The following is a 23,676-nucleotide window of genomic DNA, read 5'->3' on the forward strand; positions in this document are numbered from 1 at the left end:
TCCAAGTTCATCCATGTCTTTTTTATTTTTATGGATATATATTTGGAAAATTTTGTGGAGTTTTTATATATATATATATATATTTGGAAATAATTATTTCCCCTGAATGCCTATATTACCGAATGAATCAAAGATGGGAATAACTTTAAGAATTCTATACTTTTAAGCAGTAACACTAACCTGTCAAGCTGAAGGAAAAGGAAGGCATGTATTTACTAGATTTTGAAATATGTTTTCATATTTTCAGTAACCTCAGAACCTCACAGAATGGGATTATTTTTGGAGTAGAATTGGGGGAGGGGCGGGGATGAGCAACTTTCTATTCATTGCAGTGATATTTTTGTTGCCAGTATTGATTTTTCTTTCTTTCTGTTACCTGATATGTCTGAATGGAGTTGACAAAATAATGTGGAATGTGTCCAATCATAATCACTAAATGATGCTTCAATCATGCTTATTTTATAACTAAAGAGGAGTTAAAGTAACAAAATAGGTTTTATTGGGTAAAATTGGACCCTGTGAAGACATTAAAAAGGCAAACTATTAATAAGCAAATGTTTAAACATGTAAGGAATTTGCAAAGCAAATTTTCTCAGGATAAAATTGCTTCCTCAAACTACGAATTCTCTGATAGACTATAAGAAGGAGCTGTGAATCTTAGTCCATTAGCACAGGTGTTCGATGAATAACATTCATTTTTAAAATAAATCATTTAAATCTGAGTGAGGCTCACTATGACTCTCAGCTCGTGGAAAATTTAGTCTCAATAACTCCAAACTGTGTTGAATGAGGACACTGGAGTGTTAGGTAGCACCAAAGAATTGAGTGGTCATTGGTATTTGATTATTGATTACCAATTAATCATAGTCTGTTCACGTTAAGGATTCTGCTGTTTCCATCAAGTGCCTGAATATGGGAATCATCATCGTAGTAAGAATTGCTGTCTTCTAAAATTCATTCTCTCCTCTTTCCTTTTCGTGTAATTATAGCTGGGCACATTGCAATGTTTCCAGGCATTCTTTGACTGTATGCATAACTGTAGGGACTAAGTTCTCTTCATTGGAATGTGAAAGGAAGTAATATTTTAGTTCTGTACCTATAGACAGATGATGATTTCTCATTACTAACATTTAATTGTTATTTCAGTAGTAAACTTAGCCAGTTAAAAATGCTTTACGTTTATTACACTGATTTGAAACATACTGAAAATTAAACTTCAGTTATAGTTGATAAAGTCTGATTCCAATTTCTTTTTTTTAAACAATATACAAGAGTAAAGTATATTTTAGAAGAAAAAAAATTCACACTTGAAGACAAAATCTTAATACTATCCTCAGTATAGCAGATGGCCTTCTAGACCGTATTCCTGTTGAACAAATTGAATAGAAAAAGTGTAATCAGAAAACAAATTTCTTCTTTCATGTCATTGAAAAACATTACTGTGGGATTATCTTAAATCACATATGTGAAACTTTTGAAAATTGTAAAGCATATAGCGTTTAAAGAGTCTTTCATTCAATTAAAACAGCAACAACAACATTAACTTTTCTCTAGCCCTAAAGATGTCTGTGGTAAAAACCCATAGTTTATCGGCTCAGACTCAGATACTATAAAACTTTCTCATGTATGACCTGATGAAGTATCCTAGTAAGCCTATTATCAGTGTTTGTCTCTCCTCCACCTCATGGCTTTCCCTGTCATCTAATCAACCACCCACAGGCTAAAGCTTGATACTCACGCTCTTAGAGAAACCAACACTGATAATTACACCTGTATTTAAACAACAGTATAGGTAACCTCTCGGCATTCAAATTCATACTCATAGTATCTTAATGCTTATGGACTACAGCTTCTAAAAGTGAGTCCTTTCTGATGCATTGCTGAGAGGTGGACATGGAGTATATCTGATGAGACACATCTTTCTGGGAGCAAACCTGAGCCAATGAGATTGACCCGGAATCCATTGCAGAAGGCAGAGGGTGAGTGCTTTCTATGTTTAAAAGCAATCACTCAGTCTTATGGACTGGAGATGACTCTATGTGCTTTTATCTTCTGTTCTTTACCAAATGTACGTACTAACATTTTTCATGTCCCCCCATCATTTCATATTGAAGTTGTTGGGGTCAATTAAATTGGTGAGTTAACCATGATGAGCTAAATCTATGCTTGAGCAAAGAAGTCCTAGTCTTGGAGATAGATTTAATAATAGGATAAGACTCTGGAATGTTCTCTTTTTGAGGAGAGAATTAGTATGTTTTTGTTGTACTTTGGACAACTGCAGTACAGTTGAGAAATCTTTTTTAAAAAGTTGAGTGGAATGTATGTTCATGTTTGTCTCATTTTGCCTTATTATATAGTTTAATTATGTATATAGTTTTCTTGTAGTTTAAGTTTTGACTGACAATAGAAACCCTTACTCTGTTCTGGTTTTTGTGTAGACATATATTCATCAGGGGCAACTCTGACTTGTCGCATTTACTGATTCACATGGTGTAAATATTTGCACTACAGCAAATGTCAAATTACAAGGTTTTAATAACAAGCTTGCAGAATTCCTGAAAATTTACCAGTCAACTCTTACGAATCAGCACTCACTCAACACTCCTAGGATTTCATCTTTTTATACCCTTCAGAGAATATCCATTCAACAAAAAATCATCCTTTCATGGATTCATTGTATTTTGAGGAAAAGGGACAAACTGCTTCACATTATTGAATATTAAATTTTCTGTTACATATGAAGAAAAACACACAAAAGGAGATCCCTGTTCTTTTTAGTAGATTCATATTAGATAAAATATTCGTAGGCAGTGGATTTTGTCATGAGCTTTGAAAAATAAAAATATCTCCTGTTTAAAACTTGAATTAAATTTTCCCAGACAACCAGATGGTCTGAAGCGAATCCATGCAACCTGTGTATGACTCAGTATTAATAGTAAATACTCATAATAGGGCCTTTAAAAATATCCCACAACAATATCAAATGTGAACATTGTACTCATGATGCAACATGTCAAAAGTTTAGTAGTATTTACTGTAGGAGAAAATAAATCCCTGGCTTGTAGTATAAAAAGTCTAGATATAACTAAAATAAGTAAACAAAACTGAAATGTAGTAACAGCAGCTAAGATATTCATAGTCAAGACAGATAATTTTAAGTAGATAACCAAGAATTTTTTTAATTTTTAATATTAAAAAATTAAAAACAAAATCCTATCAGCATGAAGAAACCAAATATTGAAAACAGTTGTTGAGTTGATAATGCTAACTATTCAGAAAAATTTGAAAATTTTATAGGTTTAAGTATGCTTTTAAAGTGACTTATAGGGATAAAAATTCACCCTGCAATGAAGATGAACATCATAAAATGTCATATTATACAAAACTATATTAAAATGTAACATAAAGAAGGTAAAACTAAAATTAAAAGACTATAAAAGCAATTGAGTAAGAAAGTAAGTAAATTGAAAATATGAAAAATAAATAACTATACCATTTTATGGCATGTTACATACTAAAAAATGTATATATTATTTACTATTAATACATCTAACAATATAAATAAGTACATAATAGTTCTGAGAAAAATGTAGATCCACTCCAAAGATGGTGGAAATACATTTAGTAACTGAAAATCTTTCTGTATGCCCTAGTCATACACTAGTCAGTGAATAAAGTATGAAATCTAATAGAAAAACTGTGAAAGTATATATACTTAGCTGGTATAGTACACTGTATTTTTTTTTAACAAAATAAATTCTGGGAATCAAACTATAAACAAAAGCTAAAGTTTAATACTCAGAATAAAAAAATAATTTTCTAAGGTCATAATAAATGCACCAGTTCACAATCCCATTGTCTTATATTAGTTTTGGTAGCAAAAACTGAGAATTTCTATGGCCTGTTGCCTTTTGTGTGTGCCTATAGGAGAGTGAATATCAATAATAAATTTCAGTGGATTAAAGGAATAATCAAAAGCACCATTTTAATCCTACTGTTTGAGTCATAAATTTAAAAAATAAAAGAAACAAATTGCACAGAAGTGATGATTAGCAAAACTTTTAAAACTCTCAGACTGAAGAGGCTTTCATTTCTTAGGAAAAAGATACATAATACACCAAGGGGAAGGAGGTCGTTTCTTTTTCATGCGTTGCCATGAATTATGCTTTGTTTGTCCAGCCTCCCTTATCCCAGATCTTGATTTCCTACTGCTTTTACAGAATGAAAGATCCTTTAAAGTTGTGTATCCAAGAGTACAGTGATAATTGAATAAAAACACCAGGTAGGAATCATGTCTTTGAATAAACACTTATCAGTCAGTATTTAAGTGTTCCTAAAGTATGTGTTCAGCATCTAAAAGACGCTTCCATTTAATGATCAACTTTTTTGAAAAATGTAGAAACTTTGTTCACAGACTTTCAAACCCATGACTAAGAAGTGGCCTAAATAATTTTGCATGACATTTTCTCATTGGAAAATGTATGTTGAATGAAAGATAAAATAGATCCTAATAAGGTAAAAGCTCTTTACGAAGTGTACTATCTACTCATCATTGTGTTTTCTATGTAAATACTCTCTAATACTCACTAGGCATATAGTAAATTAAATTTTAGGGAGTTATATTGAATCTGTGTTCTTTGCCTGTTGTTAAGTCATGAAGGACAGCAAACATGGCTCAAGGGGTTGTAAACCGAGGAATGTGAATTCTATCTAGCAAGTCGTTGCAGAATACTTGAGGAAAATGATTAATTATCTTTGCTATTTGGTTTACATTTCACTTAGGAATTGCTCCTGAAGGAATTTGTGTGTATCCGCTGCTGTTAGTAACTGAAGAAGGTTGATAATAAGAAAGATGATAATAGTTATCTGTTTCTTTTAGCAGTCAAGTTTATTTGCTTTGTTCTTCTCTTGCATCCCACTTTATCAGTTGGAAAAGCAACTTTACTCAGTTGCTCAGTTTACTCAATGTTCACAGTAAGCAAACATATTATGGATATTGCAGACATGGTTCTGTCATGCCAAATTAATATTACCAGGGAATGTAAGTAGGAAGCATTCTAATTTTTATATTTTCTATTTTTATAATTACATATATATATATATATATATATATATCTTCATCACAATGAATCTTCAAAAGTTGATGCCAATTGTGGTTGAAACATATTGTATCAGATGTATCATCAGGTTGTATCAGATAATGAATAGATTGTAGTAATAATTCACTTTTAAGTGATAAGGCATATTGTAAATTATTAAAAATTCTTCATTGTTTTCCTGTGACACTGGCTGTTTGGTTCAGGTTTTTGGAATTGTATTTTAGTAGCGTCTGCTTATGATAGACAGACTCCAGTTTCTCCAGTCTACCTGTTTCCCCAAATACCTACAGATATCTATAACAAACATTTTCCACTTGTGTGTGTTTTGGACAGTCATGAATTGGAATATGAGGAAGATGGATGTAGATTTACTTAACAGTGAATGAATGGCCATTTATGGCAAGCGGTCTTCATAGAGGAAGGCAGCATAAGGCAGCATAAGATAGCTGTAAGAATTTTTGAAGTTGAATTTTGGTTTTGCCACTTAACAGTGTATGACCTTCAGCAAATTATATAAACTTTGTGTATCTCAACTTCTTCATCTGCAAATGAGGATTATAATACTATCTCAGATTTTCGTGAGGATTAGATTAGTTACATAAGCCATTCTTAGTACACAGTGGATCTTGTATATGTGTTTGTTGAGTAATATATAGACATGGTTTAAGTGTAATGTATATATGAAAATTATATAATGATATTTTTCCTTCCAATTCTTTCTCTCTGTAAGTGCTTTGTCATGAATGACCAGGCAATGTCTCTGTTCTCTTCTTGGCATTTCTTTTTCTTCTTTCATCATCTTGTTCTGCTTCTGAGAGCGGTGATGAATACTGGAATCATATCTAGGAGGCCTCAAGTACACATATTACCAAGAACTCCACTTCTTTGTAGATAATGAAGGTCAGTTTTTAAAGTACAGTGTATCTTTATCTATAATAATGCCTAGAGAAAAATTTCAGATACGACTCTTCCATATCCTGCTGTACCTTGCTGCTGCTGCTGCTTTTTTTTTTTTTTTTTTTTTTTGAGGCTACTCATCTCTTCTGGAAAGTGGAATCTTAAACGTGCTCTGGGTTTTATATTAGAGAAGACTAACTTTCTGGAAGAGTCCTGTAACAGATACCTCTTTTGCTCATTATTTATCCTTTAACTTATAGAATGCTATCTTTTCTCACTAGGAAGTTTCTCCTGGAGGGGACTAACAACTAAGAGGCTGTGATATGGCTTTATCTCTGCATGAGCTTGGACTTACAGTTTGATGGTTCCACGCTGTGCACTGTGTCTGAGCTCTGAGGACCCACTTTCACATCCCAGCTCCCCTGTATCCCAGCTGTGTAACTTTGTGCAGACTACTCCCTTCTTGATCTTTAGTGTCTTATCAGGCATAGTGATTTTAAAAACACCCACCTTATAGTGTTAGCATTTGAATTAAATTGCATGTAAAGTAGTTTATTGACAGTATATAGCACAAACAGAATTATTTTGCTATTATTTTAGAATTAAAATACATACAGTTTACACTTGTTTAGTAAATGCACATCTATTTCTGGACTTCATTTTTTATTTAGCATAAATAAAACTGTCCACGACACTACTTGACTTCATTTTTCTTTCTAAGATGCAATGATAACGTACAGTTTATTCATCCCTTATATTGTATCACCTGATGGTTCAGTTTGTAGGGAAATGGTAATGAGATATAGATTCTTGTGAGAGAATACTTGCAATATCACCTGTCAACATTCACTTGAAATATAAAAGTTATAGGTTGAAGTAGTCATTGTATTTTCATATATAAATTAAACAGATGTTGAAAGTTTGCTAATATCTCTAATTTATATTTTTAAAGGTACTAGATAGAAAAAAAAAAGTAAGAGACTAAAAACAAGTAAGTTTTAAAACTATACTTGTTGTGTATGACTAGTTACAGCCAAACAGCTAACCTGAAACAAATGAGTAGAATTCAGAAAGATGGATTTTAGTTAAGAAAATACATTTAAACTGCAAGAGATGTTGGAAAACAACTGGTTTTCTCCATGGGATGGAGCTTTCCTATCACTAGAAGTGTTGAGTCAGGGTGGAAATTTCTATTAGGTCATCCTAGTGTGATACGAGTTGAACCTGGCTGATTTCTAAAATCAAATCCAAGACTAGAACAAAAACAAAAGAGTCACATGACTTTAGCACTGGGCTAAAAGAGTTCCATAGATAGCAAAAACACTGAAACATATTATAGCTTGCCAATATATATAAGCCATCATTTAAATATACTGTTGTTAACAGTAGTATAAAACATACTTATTTCTCTCTTGCCAATGCTACTTCATTTTATTTTTTAGTGTTTTCTAGCATCTTGACAAAACCTTCTCATTTGATTATTAGGCAGAGTGTGAAACAAAAGAAACTATTGTTTCTTTACTATTCATGATTGTAATTTGCTGTACATTATACTGTAGTTAGGGTCACCAGGTAAAACACAGGATGCCCAGTTGAATTTGAATTTCAGATAAACAACAAATGGTTTTAGTGTAAGTACGTCTCCAGTATTGTTTGAGATTTTTATTTACTAAATCTGATAGTTCTAACTATAATGTATATTATACACAGTTCCTTTATATTTGAAGATGGTTGAATATTTCATTATTTTTACATTTGCATAATATATAAAATCTTTTTTCCACAAGATTATCTTTGTCCTCCTTAGGTTATCTAACTGTAAGATTATATTTGCTAATAGCATCTCATACCCAAAGAATGCTTTGTTACATTCTAAATGTGTATTTATCTATATTGAGACATATGTATTGTCAGTGAGGACATCTACATTAGAGAAAAGATTGCTTTTTTTTAAGTACCTAGCTTATGTGTGTGTACGTGTGTTGTTTTAAAGTGTCTCTTGACTTTATTACATGAGCCTAGTTTCTAAACTTAGAGTATGGATATGTATAAATACTCAACCTAATAAGAATGTTTTCTAAAATAAATCTTTGGTTTAGATTTTTTATTAGTGTATCAATATGCGATTAATGATTCCTTTTGTTTTCTTCTGAAGTCAGTAAGCTCCTGTTGAGCCATTGTCTTCTATGGTAAAACATTCTGTTAATTCAGATTATAACTTCCTGAACATTTCTAGTTTTACTACTGCTGCTACTACTATGACTGTCTAAATGACATACATATTTTTATGCTCTGTTGGTTTAGAATTAAGATTTGCTTTTTAAGATATACCTGATATTAATGTGATTCCTTAAAGAATAGCATATTTTCTTCTAGTTTCTGTGAAAATTAAGTAAATTTTCACAACCTCTTCTTTAAAAAAAAGAACTTAGTGTAAGGGTTCCTATAGGACCTTGAGAGGACACAAGTTTACTATCCCTGGCTATGAAGCTGTGCTGTTTTTGATGTTAAAGAATTTAGTGTTATGTGTGAGGGGTATGTTTATATGGATGCAAGGGTGTTTTGATTTTTTGGGGATGTCTAATCTCTTTTGGATTTAATATTAATGCAAGGAAAATCAAGACAAAATTATGCTGTACTGGTGATATACATTCCAATTTTAGTGTCTGTGCTTTCCAGACATAATATACAGTGGAACATTTTATTTATCTATACTCCTATGAGTCATATCAAAACACGGTGCTCTGAAAATGGTGGGAGGTATAATGAAATAAAATTATTTTAATATTTTATCAAATTGCAGCCTAGCAAACTAAAATTTTTGTTCCGGCTTGCTGTCTCTGGCATGCATTGACACCGCCCCCTAGTGGTGAGATAAATTGTCAGTTAGGCATTCATTTCTTTTGCTTCTCAGCTATTTTTTTTTCTTTTTAATAAGAATTTGAGTCACATTTAGAGGAGTAATAAGCAAATTAGGTAATTAACTGAGAAAGTGAAACAAGAATTTTAAGGATTTAATTTTGTTTCTGTTGTTTAGTATTCCTAAAGAAATATGTAGTGAAAGTAATTGACAAAAATCCTGAGTGAATTAGTCTGCATCGCCAACATAACACATAGCATAACTAACTTCTTATATTTCCTTACTTTCATATAAGTAGGAAATTTTAAAGAAAAATCCGCATTTGAAGCTGTCATTTGAAATGAAGTCATATTTGTTTTAGTAATTGTACCCTTTGCAGTCTAACTCTCAAAAGATATGCACTAGTGAGTGCTTAATCTACTTAAGTCATTACCATAAGAATTAATTCACTTTAGACCTCTGTTTTTCACTTTAATGAAACCCCAGATTTTTCTTTAGAATTATACATAATGAATGAGATTTTTCAATATTCAATGCAATTAACAATAGTAATGTAAATGTAATGTAAAAAGTAATGTTTCATTACAAACTGTTGATCTGCTATGACCTTTCCAAGGAGTATTGTAGTACTATTCCATCGTTTAAAAATACCCATTGTACTTTAAAGTTATGAGACCATAGTGGAAAGAATTAATACCATGCGTTGGAAAGAAAATATTATCTATGATTATCTCAGAAATTTTTCCATGAAGATCAGTCTGGAAGATGCTATTAGGTGTTTCCACTACAAAAGAGTACATTAATCAAAAAAAAAAAAAAAACGGAGAGAAAGAGAGAAATATTAGATTTAAAATGATGGAAAAGTCTTCTTTACTATAGATGCATTAGCACCATAATAGTTTGATGTCTGACTCTCTGAGAAAGGATTATGGAATGCAGTGTTTCCAAATGAATCTAACGCAGAATTTTAGCATGCAGTGTAGAGTTGAGATAGTGTGGGAAACGCTGACCTCTGTTTCTTGAAATTCTCTTATTGTTTTATTCTCTATGATGTCCACACTATTGTACTTTTTTGCAGAAGTGTGTGAGGTCAACAATATGTGAATATGGCAATAGAATACAGCAGATTTTCTTTTTTTCCCCCAAGTACATGAAGTGGGAGGATCTCTCCTTGAAGGTGAATAGCTCCCATCCCCTGCAGTTTATGGAAGGACATTTATATCACTTTAATGTGCCCCTTTAAGCTGCTACCTATAGTCACAACAATTTTACTCTGGTGTTAAATACAGATTTAGCTCCAGGGCAAGATCTGAGGGAGAGTGTGATCCTAGCCCTCTGGGGCGTAAGATGTCATTCTTCTTTGTTAAATGGCAACCAAAAAATATGACTTTATTATTATAGAACTTCTCCCTAAACCTCTACTCTGTTCTGAAATGATTATTATACTTCTTTTTTCGTATTTTTTTTAAGGTGGATACCCTAGACTCCAGTAACTGGTACAAAGTGTAAAAGCTGATACTTCTCTAAAACAATTAATCAAAGTTTCATCATTGCTGTAACATTTATTTTTCATAGTGGAAATATTTTTCAAATTAAGTAAGCTGAAATTATTATTCAGAATATTATAGACCTCAGCATTACTCACATAATTTGCTGGCAGAAATTGTTTTTCTTAAAAAATAGTCTACGATTTTTTGTGTCTTTAATGAGAATTATATATATATATTCTTAAGATTTTACCCTCTAATAAGTTAATGATCTAAATTATTAAATATGGGATTTATTCTCCCTCTTCTATTGATAGGAGTTTATTAATTTTTCCTTCCAGAGCTGTGTTGTGGAAAAAAGAAATGTTTATTATGTTTAAATAACCAGCAGTAACAATATTAACTTTCCGAATAAACATACTTTCAGAGAACTGATTTCTGGGAAAGGCATGGGCCATTCTTCCTTGATGAACTAAGGGTTTTGCCCTTAAGGTTTAGACCAGAGCTCTGCTTGTGGTTATGTTCTGCAACACTACACTGAAATTACTGTTTTCCCAAGGTTATGTTTATATATTCTCTTATTTTCTTAGAAGCCCAGTGAGGAGAATAGAGTCCCAGTTGCTTTCTATTTGAAATAGTATAAATTCTTCCGATTGTGTGTAAGAAGTGAGATCTGTTTATTTTAATGAAAATCCTCAATCCAGGGGAAATACAAAAAAAGATTCCAGAGCCACAGGGTTATTTTCAGACTTGAGATTGTAAGTGCATGTTTTTCCTTTTGTTTTTAGTTGGAGCTTTTGCTAGACACTTGGAAAAATCAGTGTGGTAACATTACTTCAGGCCAGTATTAAGAAGAAAAAGTAGTTTTCCTCATTTTTGTTTTATTTTATTTATTAGGGTAATTAGTGTCATTTAAAGTATTGTTCATATTAAAAAGTGGCAAAAAGAGTTGATTTTAAATCTCTTAGGACTGCATCTGTTTCTCTTTCATAAATTATTTTTGAACTAGGTTCAAGTTTTATTTGATCAGTTCTAGTTGCAAAATAATAATGCTTAAACACTTAAATTTTGTGAAACGGATAGATTCTTTGGCTTTATGAAGGACTAAAGTTGTGGACAACATAAAAAGACATGAGGAGACTTGAAATTTGAGTCATATAACCTTATTCAGGGTCCTTAACCTCTTTACTCTCGTTTCCCCAGGATAGATATCTAATCAGAGTAAAATAATCTTGTTTTTAACTGAAAGTTCTTAATTGCTCTAAACATGTATTTCTCCAAAACACAAACTTAATAAATGCTTTACGATTTGCATGCAAATTCAGAAATACTTGTTTTAGAGTCCTAAATATTTCAAATTCAAACTAATGAGAATATTAATAAGTTGACTTCTAAATGGAAGGGATCCCCTTGGGAAAAATGGACATAAAAATCTTCAGAGTTCTTTTGGTCAGTATATGATACATTTATGTATGTGTTAAGTTTTGTATTTCAATGTTACAGTCACATAACTTAAACATGTAATATAATAGTTATATAAATACACACATACGTGTGTCTATTATATATGTATAAATCCAATTTTACGTTACTCTTGTTATGCAGTCTTCTTGAATATCTCATTATCTACACAAAATTATTTTTTAAATGTATGCTTCTGCAGCAGTTTTATCAATTTATGTAAAATCATTTAATATATTTGTGTAATAATAATGATATGCATCATTACGCTGAGCTGAACTAGCTCATATATACATATATATTTGTATGTAGATACTTGTAAATCTTTTATTTCCTAAATTTAATCTGATTAACTGATGGATGTACTTTGTTAGATGTTTAAAGTTAGGCATGGCAAGTGGAACTACTCCTTGAGTTCATTATTTTTTTTCCTGCAAATATGGTATTTTTGGACCAACAGACTCTATATTCTGATTTCCAGGGTTTCAGTTATCCTGTTGTGATCTACTTATGTTTCAACTCAGTCATCAGTTTCTTCTAGTTCTGGCATTGCTGGCTTGAAAATTTACTCTTTTCCCTTTGAGAGCCATTACCACCTACTTCTTTCATCTCCCCAATATCTGCTTATCATAACAGATTCTAACTGTTTTCTGCCTCAGTCATGGCAGCAGTAATTCAAACAAGCCTGTATGCAGGAAAGTAAAGTGTCATTCCCTTACTAAAAGAGTTTAGTACTAGTGGTCTCTAAACTCTGCACAAAATATGCCTCTCCATCTCTCTCTTCTATTGCATCTCACTAGAAATAGCCACTGACAGCTTTATGTCTCTGACTCACTTATCTGACTTGTCCTCCAAACATTTGACATTTCTTACTGCTGCTCCTTTATCTATGCGTACATTCATTCTTTCTCTTAAGTTATCTTTAAAGGCAGATCAACTAATTGCCTTCAGAGATCCTGATTAATTGTAATTAATTCACCTATGGTTCAGGATATTAAAGCACTATATAATTGTGTGTACAAATTATTGACTTATATTTTACTGTTTTATAAATGAATCCACTACAACTCAGAGAAAAGCAATAAAGGTATTCATTTAAAGCCTCAAGTGCATCATCTAAAATAATCTGCATGCTTTTAATAAGTATATTTTAATGGGTTTAGCACTCAAATAATTAACTCATGTATATTACATGAGACCCCAAGCAATATTTTAACCACTTGAGAGAATAACTTTGTTTTGGGTTGGTAAAATCGGTAATTTTCTAAATGACCTAAAACTACCTAGAACAGTATAAAAAGCTGTTTTTATTTCTGAACTATTTGAGAAGTTGCTACATAGTGTCCCTTCATCCTAAGATACTTTAAAGTGCATTTCCTGTAAAGAAGTACATTCTTATACATACCCACCAAAAAGCCACAAAAGTCAAGAAATGAATACTGATATGTTACAACCATCTAAACATCAAACTTTTATTCATAAGATATGTAATATTTATTTATTTTTCTAAAGTAAGTGTGACCTTCCCTTGCATCCAATAAGGATGGCAGGAAATTGGATGTCAGTCATTTTAGAGAAGGCCATCTCCATCTTCACAGAATCCCATTTGAGTCTGGGATCATTCAGCTGGCCTCAAAAATTCTTCTTGGTCTGTGACATCTCACACTGCTCTTTCTCCTGGCTTCAGCCTTTAAGGACTTACTGCTCCATCACACAGTGGGTTTAAGGAGCTGGATAGGTTCAGTCAGTGGCAAAAATGTCGATAGCGACAGGTGTAGTTGAATTCTTACATCAGATACACAAGCTTAGAGGTAAAATGGAGAAGGGAACCTAAATTACTGGATGATGCCACTTTTTGACTATGTAAAATTAACTTTATATTTCTTATTTACCTATCACTTCTTTCCAAATCATAGTACTATGCAAGCAATGAGAACTTAGTGTATTATTTTCTCACGTTTGTGTCTATAGACGTATCCAGTTGCTAAGCTTCCTTACGGACAGCCCTTCCTATTAGCTTGCTGCATATTTTCACTTTTCATCCAGATGTCTCGGTGTTGGCATGCAGGGAGAGGGCCGATGACAAAGGAAAGTACATCTCCTTGAGATATTTTTAAAATTCCTGTTTATTGTGGGAATGATTTGGGAGCCTGTTAAAAAGTCCTCCAAAAATAAGCACTGTGCCTGTGATGTCTCAGATGAGAGTAATTTAGCACCCTTGTTATTTTCACTCACAGTTAAAATGTCTTTGTTTTTGTTTGTTTCACAGGTATAAATTGGTACTATGAAAATTATCATAAAGCTTTGTTGATGAGGAGAATCAGAACTCAATGAAAACTCATTACTGTCTTATGCTTGATTTGATTTTGACATCCTAGGTCTTTTGGATCATAGTACATTTCAAATAATAATATGCTCAAAACAGCTTTAGGTTTTATTTTTAAAATTAAAAAATGATATACAATAAAAAGTTTGTATTTTAATATTACTAGGTATTCACTCCATGGAAAAGGCACTATTTTAGGAAGTAGACATCCAGACACAAAGCACTCATTAACCAAATTACATAGAACTTAATTTTTTCACAGATGTATGATGGGAATTATATGATCCAGTTTTGCATGTGAGTGTGTATGTTTGTGATCTGTGTACCTGATTTTGTTGCTTTTCAGTGTACCTGTGAGTGCTTGCAAACTTGGTATTTGTCGCCGTCAAATGACTGAAAAGTAGAAGCAGGCTTTGCATTTGTCTTCAGGATAATAGGTAGTTTTGTAACTTCATGAAAAGAAAAATCAGTCTGTTCACATCTTTTTGAAGGGTAATTCCAACCACCTAAACAAGTTCTTAAATTTTTAAAAAAATAACTCCTAGATGATTACTTGTGTTTCATGTCCTAGAAAGAGTCAAAAAGAATTTCTGAAGGAGTCCTTCCTTTCAAGAATCTTTCTGTACTCTTTGTGCTGTACGTGTTGGTGGTACCTGACTGCATTCTCAGTGCTTTCTTGAAGTGCTCCTCTACTTGGATCTTACAACTTGAGAAGCTTGGGAGGATAGGGACTGTTGCTTGCACGTGGCATGACCACTGTGTTGCACCACTTGATCCTGGATGGCATCATCTACAATGCATGAAGCTTAGAATATTTAATATCCTGACTTGTTTCCAGCAAAGCATGAAATATTCAGGCCAACAGCCTTTTGTGAAAAATAGCATATTTTATCCATTGTTTACCTTCTAATATCTTTGAAGTCCCAGAAGCATGACTCTTTCTATTTGAGTGTCAGTTTATGAAGAATGTGTGAATATAGAAATAATTTGGACAGCTTTATGGGGAGCTTGACTTGAAACGTTAGAAAATGAAATAAACAGGTTGATTTGAACACTTTTAATGTGATTTATAATGTTTACACACATCTGGTGGTTCTGCTTTTCACTAAACCTGCCAATTAATTTTTGTAATACAAGAAATATGCCCTCTTCAAAAGAAACATACACACCCACTTACATTTTACAGGAAAAAAGGTAATTTTCTCTGTCTCCATTCTTTGCGAAACCATGGCATCTTAAAATTCTATTGAGTAGAGTTCTCAATGTTAGGAAATTACATTCTCACTACCAACATGACAAGTGCCAGATATATCCCTTCAGAACTGAAATGTGAAAGGAAAGGACAGAAGAATTAGGGATGTCCAGACATACTATGGCATCACTTACAACGATGAGTTTACTGACTAGGAGGAAGGGCTGTATTTATAACAAAACTAGATCTCCTGGTTTGTAGAACGTATTACTTAGAAAATGTTTAGGATTGTCTGTTGCTATACCTTTTCACTTAATGAGAAATACATGCTGACATGGGACATTGTAATTAAAATCATGGGCTTTGTAGTCACGAAGACCAGGATTGAGCTGACAGTATACAAGTGTGCTCTTGGGCAATTTAATAGACACTCTGAACCTTAGGTGTTATAAACCTGCTGCGGGGCTCATATCATCAGGTTCATAATAGTGTGCATTTCATTGGGTGGTTTTGAGGATAAATGAGGTTATGCACATAAATATCTTACCATAGTGTCCACAGATATTGGCTATTGTTATTTTTATTAAAGAAAACAAGTTATTAAATAGTCCATCAGAAAGCTCTTGGCTTCCAAAATCCTGTATTTGGAAACGATTGTTAGCCCATAATATATTTCCTTGTTATTGTTTCTTTTTTAACTTCCTTTATTTTCTATTTTTCTTGTCAAATCTATTCATTAAACCCATTTTTGCTGGTATTTCTGTGCAGAGATGTGTGGAATCCTGGAAGTGTGAATTGTCTGTATGTTCTCGATCATCATAATCTATGTTGTCTATGTGTATGTATTAAAAATAACTGATATTTAAATAGCAGTTGGCTGTTTTATGGCATTAGCTTATTTGACTTTGAATATAAATCTGAACTGTAGCTAGTTTTGCAATTCAGTTTACTGATGTGGAAACTAAGATACTGCCCTAGCTTATGCAGATATTAAGTGAGCCACAATGAGTGGGCCTTCAGATTTCAAATCCAAGGCCTTTCTAACATTACAAACCAAGTCAGTATAGGAAAAATGCTGTTTGAGTAATGAAGTCAGTAAATACTTGCATGTACCCTGAATAATGACTCATATGTGCCAGTGCTTATGTTACCTCTCCTTATTTCGATCGATTAACTGAGACTGTTTCATGCTGTAATGGTTGAGAAAATTGAAAAGGAAATTTCCAGAAAGCTTGATATCTCTAGTAATCAGATGAGACTATTAATGCTTCACTTTATGGGTATTCTATTATTTTTATTATTACATTAAACTCTGTGGTGATACAGTGTGCAATAGAGCCAAAGACTGGAAATACGGAATAAAGGAATAAATTGTCCTAATTTACCTAATTCTTCTCTGCTTTATTGTATGCCACTGAACTCAGAAAACATTTGCTTTACAGGATGAAATTTGAGCAATAGTTTCATGATGAATATTATTATTCTATTCTTTTATCTTTTATGATAGATATCATGTCAAAATACAAAGTTACTTTAAATTTATATTCAGTATTATAATTGTATCAACAAAACATTAAATATAATTTATTAAGTGCTTACTGCATGTCCAACATTTTTTAGGTGTGAATATGTGAATAGGTAGGCATTTCATATACATTATCTTCTTAATCCTCATTATAGCCCTCTTAGATATAGCTTAGGGTCATTTATTATTAAATATACAAGCAAGAAAATTTGAGGTTATTTAGCAGTCCCAAGGCCTTACATAGCTGCTCAGACACATAGCCTAGCCTTAAACCTCTGGTGTAACTTTAAATATTTAGATGTTAACTGATTCCTCTCTTATACACATTATCCCCTTCCTTCCTCATATCATACATCTCATTTAGCACAGTTGGTGCTAAGTAGGCAACCATAGTAGATTAATATTCAAATAATAACATGCTATGATCCATTCTTTTGTCAGATAAATAGTTTAACACCTATTACATTCTGTGCATGGAATTAGTTCAGTGGCAGATTAAAAAAATGAAGCAGGTACAAATATGGTTTTTGAGGAACTTTTAGTTTTAAAGCAGAGATAAGATGTGTACATTAAAAGTGACAATGCAAAATTGACAGTCGTAAGTTTCCTCACAATTATATGTGTGGGGAGAGAGGTTTTTCAAAGTACTGTGTCCCCCTCTTATCAGTGTGGCCACATCGATTCCAGCCACACCTTTCAGAACTCCCCACATATAAAACTTAAGTGCCTTTTAACTTTGGGGAAATCCAGTGTTGACTTCATTCCTGTGTTCCAGTGACCACTTGGTTGCAGTAGCCACAGAAGGCGATAATTGTCTCCAGCTCTAGCACATGATTTTGAAGGACAAGATTTAACTACCTTCTGGAGACTCCTCTACTCTGTGGATTTATGTGATTCAAGTACCAGATTCAGTATGTGATTTATGTTCCCCAGCTCAAATGTTCTCATAGACAGGCTGTTCCAGGAGTCAAACATTTATCACAAAGTTAATCTTCTATATAACTAGAGGGAAAAGCATAAAGTTGTATAAGACTGAGGATTTTGTGAGGTTAAATCCATCCAGTAAGGGGCCTAAAGAACATTAATCTCATACTTCCCAAAATGAATACTAGTTCCCATGGGTGACCTTTCTAGAACACACTTGTGAAACAATATAATACAGGAGACAATCTCTTCATTTTAAAGCCTGCCCAATGTGATAAAGCCGTGTGATAAAATTAGCGACCATGGGATAAAGTCAGCACAAGTTTGATTGGAATGCATATATATGTACACAGCAAGAAGATATACAAATATGTATCTTTGAGATGTATTTGTGTATGGGTATTGGAATCTATTTTATAGGATACATTGAAACAAAGACTGGGAGTGCTAAGTAGATGGTCAAAGATTAAAGACTCAATAAAATAAAATAGAATAAAAGAAAGTTATTGTTAAAAGACAAAGTTGCACTAACAGGTATTTGAATAGATATATGTACAGATGATATCAGATATACAGATATCTGGCATCATTTGGAGTGCTTTCTATAGTTATTAATACATTTGAATGAATAAAACATTAAAATGTACAGAATATTAAAGTTAAAAAATAAAGGTATAATTAAGATAAAGGAGATAAAAATCCAATTTAATAAAACACAACATTTAAAATTTGATAATATGATAATTAAAAGATGAAGTTCAAGAATCTGTAGGTAATGAGATACAAAAATACATAAATGTTAAAAAATGAAAGCTCATTGAAAAATGGAATAAAAATAAGAATAAAGTAGGATTAAAATAAAATAAGGGGAGATAAATCTAACCAGTGAATATAATGTTAGTTCTTTTGGCTTGAGTCTCTCCAGTAGAAGGACTGGAAAAGAAGAGGATAATTAAAGTAAAGTACTCTAGGGAGGTAGGACATGACTTTACCTTTCTGCCTGTGGGAAAGGGAGCTGGCGAAGAAAGGGAATCTAGCCCTTAGGAAAGAGGAAGTAGTTAGGAAGTGAGAGGCCTGGCCTGAGAACATGTCTGTCACCCTCTCCAAATTCTGGTCTTCAATATTCCCACAGCTGCTTTTAAGGTCAGAAATTGTGGAAGAAAACCAGGGCTCAACTTATCTCTTGGGTAAAATCAAATTCCTGGCAAACCTAAGAAAAACTGCTCAGCCTCATTAATAAATTGAAAAATGGGAATAAAACTAATGTCAAAATTCAGATTTGACCCCAAGTAGTAGCATTATAAGAACAAAAATGCCAGTGTTTGGTGGTTGATTTAAGGGGGTTTTGATTGATTGATTAATTTACTTATTTATTTGGTTTGGTTTTTTTGGTACTTAACAATTTCATGAAATACCAGAATGCAGAAATAATGGAAAGGGAGTTACAATTACTAAAGAAAACAAACAGTTCAAAGATTAAAGACTAAATGATAAAAGAGGAATAAAGAAAAATGATTAGGGACTTTGGTTGGAACCAGAACTTTCTACAGCATAGGACTTTATTTGATGATAACTCAGGACAGAGATCAATATAAAATCTACTTGCCTTTTACTCATTTCTGCCAGACCCATTGGTTTATTCATTCATTCAGCAATATGTCAACTGAGCATTACTGAGCAACTGTGACCAAGTAACGGGGAATAGTGTGGTGAACAATACAAGGAATCTGATAAAAAACAGTTTTTTGTATAACTCTGATCATTTCACACAGTGATTTAAAAAAATGAAAGAAATAAAGCAGAGCCTTTGGGGATGGACGGAGAAGGGAGAACTAGATTGTGAAGTCAGAAGAGTTTCTGGGAGGGTCACCTTCTTAAACTGCTTTAAAGATGATTAAGAGTCTCTCATAGGAATTTGTTGGGGGTAGTATTTTTATGGGATGATACAAAGAGTTCAAAGGCTCAGAAGCTTGTCTGAGGAATGGAAAGGACTGTTTGCCTGGGTTAAAATGACTATATCAAATACAATAAACTAGGAGGAGAGGAATATGAAATGAGATCAACCAAATAGGAAAGGGATTGATACCAATAGGGTTTTGAAAACCTTTGAGTTAGAAATGACTTTCTCTTCAATTCAGTCATTTTAAAAACATATATTTACTAGTCTGTATTTTATTTAGGAACCACCTTCCTTTCATGCAAGAAAGGAAGTGTGTTTTATCAAAATGTGTACTGATGGTAAGCAGAAGACTGTATAAAAAGTGTTTTATCAAAATGTTTTATCAAAATGTGTACTGATGGTAAGCAGATGACTGTATAAAAAGTCCAGTGTACTTCTCTTTACAAACAGCAGGGGCTGCTCTTGTGTAAGCCCTCTCTGTGGTCCAGTACAGAATGTTAGCCAGTGACTGGACCTTTCCCAGGTACACATTAGTTGAGCAACTGAATTCTTCCTCTTACATAAATCTCCAATGAACTGAGAACTGAGCTACTGCTTATCAATCACTAGAAGCTTTATTTTTTTCCCTTCACTGCTTATTGTGTTTAATTTTTCCCCTTTTTTTCAAAGATTAGAAAGACCAAATAATAAAAACAACAACAACAACAACCACCAGGTGAATCGACAAAGAATTTCTGAATAGAAACAACGGCTCTTCCTTTTACTTGAAATTGTTGAACACTTTTATCATAATAGTTAACCTGTACTGAGCACCAACTCTGCTGAGTACTCAGATATGTTTTCCTATTTAGTCCTCATCAGCTCTGTAGGGCACTGATATCACTATCACCTGAACAGCGCACATAAAGAAACTGAGGCCAAGAGTGACTAAAAAGGCTGTCAATTGATCAAACAGCAAATGAAACTCAGAACCAAAATTCAAATGCAATTGTATTGTACAATAAAGCCAGTGGTACAGGGTCAGTCTATTGCATCATCGTGTGAGAACTCAGGACTTCAGGTATTTATAATGTAGTTTCTGTTAATGTACATGCAGGCAGCTGCAGAATTTCTCTTAACAAAGATATTTCTGTCCCTCACCTTATGTTAACATTGAAGTCAAATGCCTTCCACAAATACTTTGAACCAGACAGTGATTTCTCCTGTCAGAGGGTTTATTTGAATCCCACTCATGTACTGTCTTGATGTAGCTCTGCTTCTGTCAGTGCTGGGTTAGCATACTTCTTTACAAGAGGAATTGAAAATGAAATGCTATGAAATTGATACTTGCACACTTTCTAGACCTTCAGAGCACTTCTTTATACTAAGATATCTATCAGATGATCTTCTATGGTAGTATCCAATTAGGCTGGCAGTCAAGTATGAGCTCTTGAATAAAAAATCATGTTGAAAAGATGTTTTTTCATCCAGTTTTATAGCTCAGAAAGGTTTGGAATTTGTCAGCCATTTATAATAGGATTATAATGCCCTTTGGTGAGTACTGTTTGAATGCTAAGTTCTCATCACAGACCATAGAGATGAGGCTCCTTGTATCTCTACCCAACTTGATAGTTTACATTTTAACAATGTTAAAATTTATAGACAGCCCTCTCCCTAAAATATTCAACTTAAATCTTTGCTACCTTATATAAGTTTCATCCTTTATCAGTTGAGACTAGTCTAAGAACACAGTGCTCTTCCTATGAAGACAAAAGCTCCCGTAGTTACTTGTAATTTTGTCAACATTAAAAAAGGCGTACTCTTCCAAGGTTTGTGAAATCATTATAATTAAACAGGCTAACTGTTATTTGTGGTGAACCATTACATACTTTATCTTGGATACTTTGTTTTCCTAGTGTATTTTTTAAATGCAAATAATTATTTTTATAAAGTCACTGTTCATTTTTACAGTGACTTCTTTTCTTTTTTCAGAGTGATTTTTTTTTTTCTGTGATACTTTAGAGTATAGTCACATTTATTTTTCCATTTGATCCTCTCTGTGAGTATAAATCCCTGAAGCAGGCTGACCGAGGCAACAGGCTTCTTCCTTAAGGCCAAAAAGATAGTGAGAAATCACTGAGTACTAGAACCCAGGTGTGCTGCCTGTGAGTTCATATGCTTAAATCCCTCTTTTTGTGAACAAAATGATCACACGCAAGTGTGAGAAATAACCTCTAGCTCTTCAGGAGAACCTTGAGCTTTGTCAGTAGCTGACTTTGGGCAAATCGTTTAACATTTCTGTGACATACATTTTCTCACTCTGTTAGAAGGTGGAGTTGGGGTCAGAGATTGTTACGGTTTCTGGATTCTCTAAAATTCTATGATTTTATTTCCAATTGAAGTCAGAGAATAACTCTAAACCTTTGAAAATGAAAGAAGCAGAAACTGGTAACAGTGGTTAAGTCTCAGAGAGAAGCTTGGTACCTGGGACTCAGGATAGGAGAGATTAAATTGAATACTCTGTATCATTCTGTACCTTGTAAAAATGAGTAGATGCAATTATTTAAATTACAAAGATTTAAAAACAAAGAGACTGGTAAAAAGAAAGAATGCTATTACTACTTTTTTCTGTATTAAAAAGTATCAATGCAGTCATAGAAAAGTTTTCATGAATTTTATTCTCTGACTTGTTTAAATGCTTCTATATTAAAGAAGTTATCTATTTCATTGCTCTCATGCTTTCCTCTTTAATGTAGAAGCATTTAGACAATTGAACTTTAAGGAAGATCATTATTTTTTAAATTGTTTTCTTTGCATTATTAAATATTGCATCATTTAACATGTACAAGGTGACCATAAATTTATTCAAATCACAATATTATTGGTAAATAATTAGATTATATCAGTAATAATAGATGTAAATGCATATGATTTTAAGTAAACTAGGATGTATGATCATTATAAATTTATGGAGTATTTTATTCAGTTAGTAATAAAGAGTTACTTGGCATGAAGTTCTAGTATTGTGCTATTTCTTGGAGTCAAAATTATTGAACAAAACAGTTCTTAATATCATTGGAAACATTGTTTATGATTAATGCATTGCATGTTAGCAATAATACAAATATTAATGGCTACCAAATTAATTGAATAGTTCCTCCCCCATGAGAAATCTGCAATATGAAAAGTCCTTTAAAACTTGGATTTGCTTTGGATCCGATTGGATTTACAGAATGTCAACTCAAGGTCTGCTAGTCATCCCTTCTGGAAGTATTTAAAAGAAATAATAAAGGATTTGAAAGAAAAATAAGTAAAGCAGAAAGCAGACTAAATGTAGAGAATTTGACAGTGCAGCTTTGGCAGAAAAACAAAATTTAATATGCAAAGTACTTTGCTATGTAGTTTACCTGGGTTATCATAGTAGAACATCTAACTAGATATAATTATTAGTCTCATTTTATAGTTCAGGGAGCTAAGACCCAGAACAATTAAGAAAGTTGGCCAAAGTCTCGCAGCTTGTAAGTGACTAAGCTGAGAATCAAAACTAGAATAGCTGACCCTGACATTTTGCTGATAACTTCAGTGTCACTGTCCTCATATGGTGTTAACTGTATGTCCCCATGCACTGGAGAATAGTTTAGATAAATATTCTTTATGGCCATAGAGTGTTCTCCTTCCATTACGCTAAACTGAGTAGACTAAATAAAGTCTACCCAAAGATTTTGTTTCCCAAATCTCCAGGTAAATAGCCATATCCGAAGGCATGTTAGGAAGTAGGTCAACAATTGTAAGGTGTAAATTCAAAAGGTCATTGAGAGTTCCAACTGAAAATCGAAGGGAGAGATAGAGGGTTTGTTATTAAAAGTGTTTCAGAGCAAAATAATCTTAACTGCATTGTGTAAGACTGACAGAGATGTGGGCGTACCAATAGATTTTCTGCTAGATGGAAAACAATTTTACAACTCATATTGTTAATTATTGAAGGCACACTAATGTTATTCGTATTTTTTTGAATATTCTTGTATC

The 23,676-nt window shown here is 32.9% G+C and overlaps 1 protein-coding gene across 7 annotated transcripts in view; it reads left to right on the forward strand.

The window, feature by feature from the left end:
* LOC116282436 (protocadherin-15-like) overlaps positions 1-23,676 on the forward strand; it is a 504,558-nt gene that overhangs the window by 58,260 nt on the left and 422,622 nt on the right. The window contains exon 3 of one of the 7 annotated variants that reach the window (XM_072971517.1): positions 1,850-1,979. The exons of the other annotated variants lie outside the window; for them this stretch is intronic. The gene's annotated coding sequence lies outside the window, so the exon portion shown is untranslated. The remainder of the gene's footprint in view (positions 1-1,849; positions 1,980-23,676) is intronic. 7 annotated transcript variants of the gene reach the window in all.

Source organism: Vicugna pacos, chromosome 11, assembly GCF_048564905.1.
Source record: "Vicugna pacos chromosome 11, VicPac4, whole genome shotgun sequence".
Lineage (NCBI taxonomy): Eukaryota > Metazoa > Chordata > Mammalia > Artiodactyla > Camelidae > Vicugna > Vicugna pacos.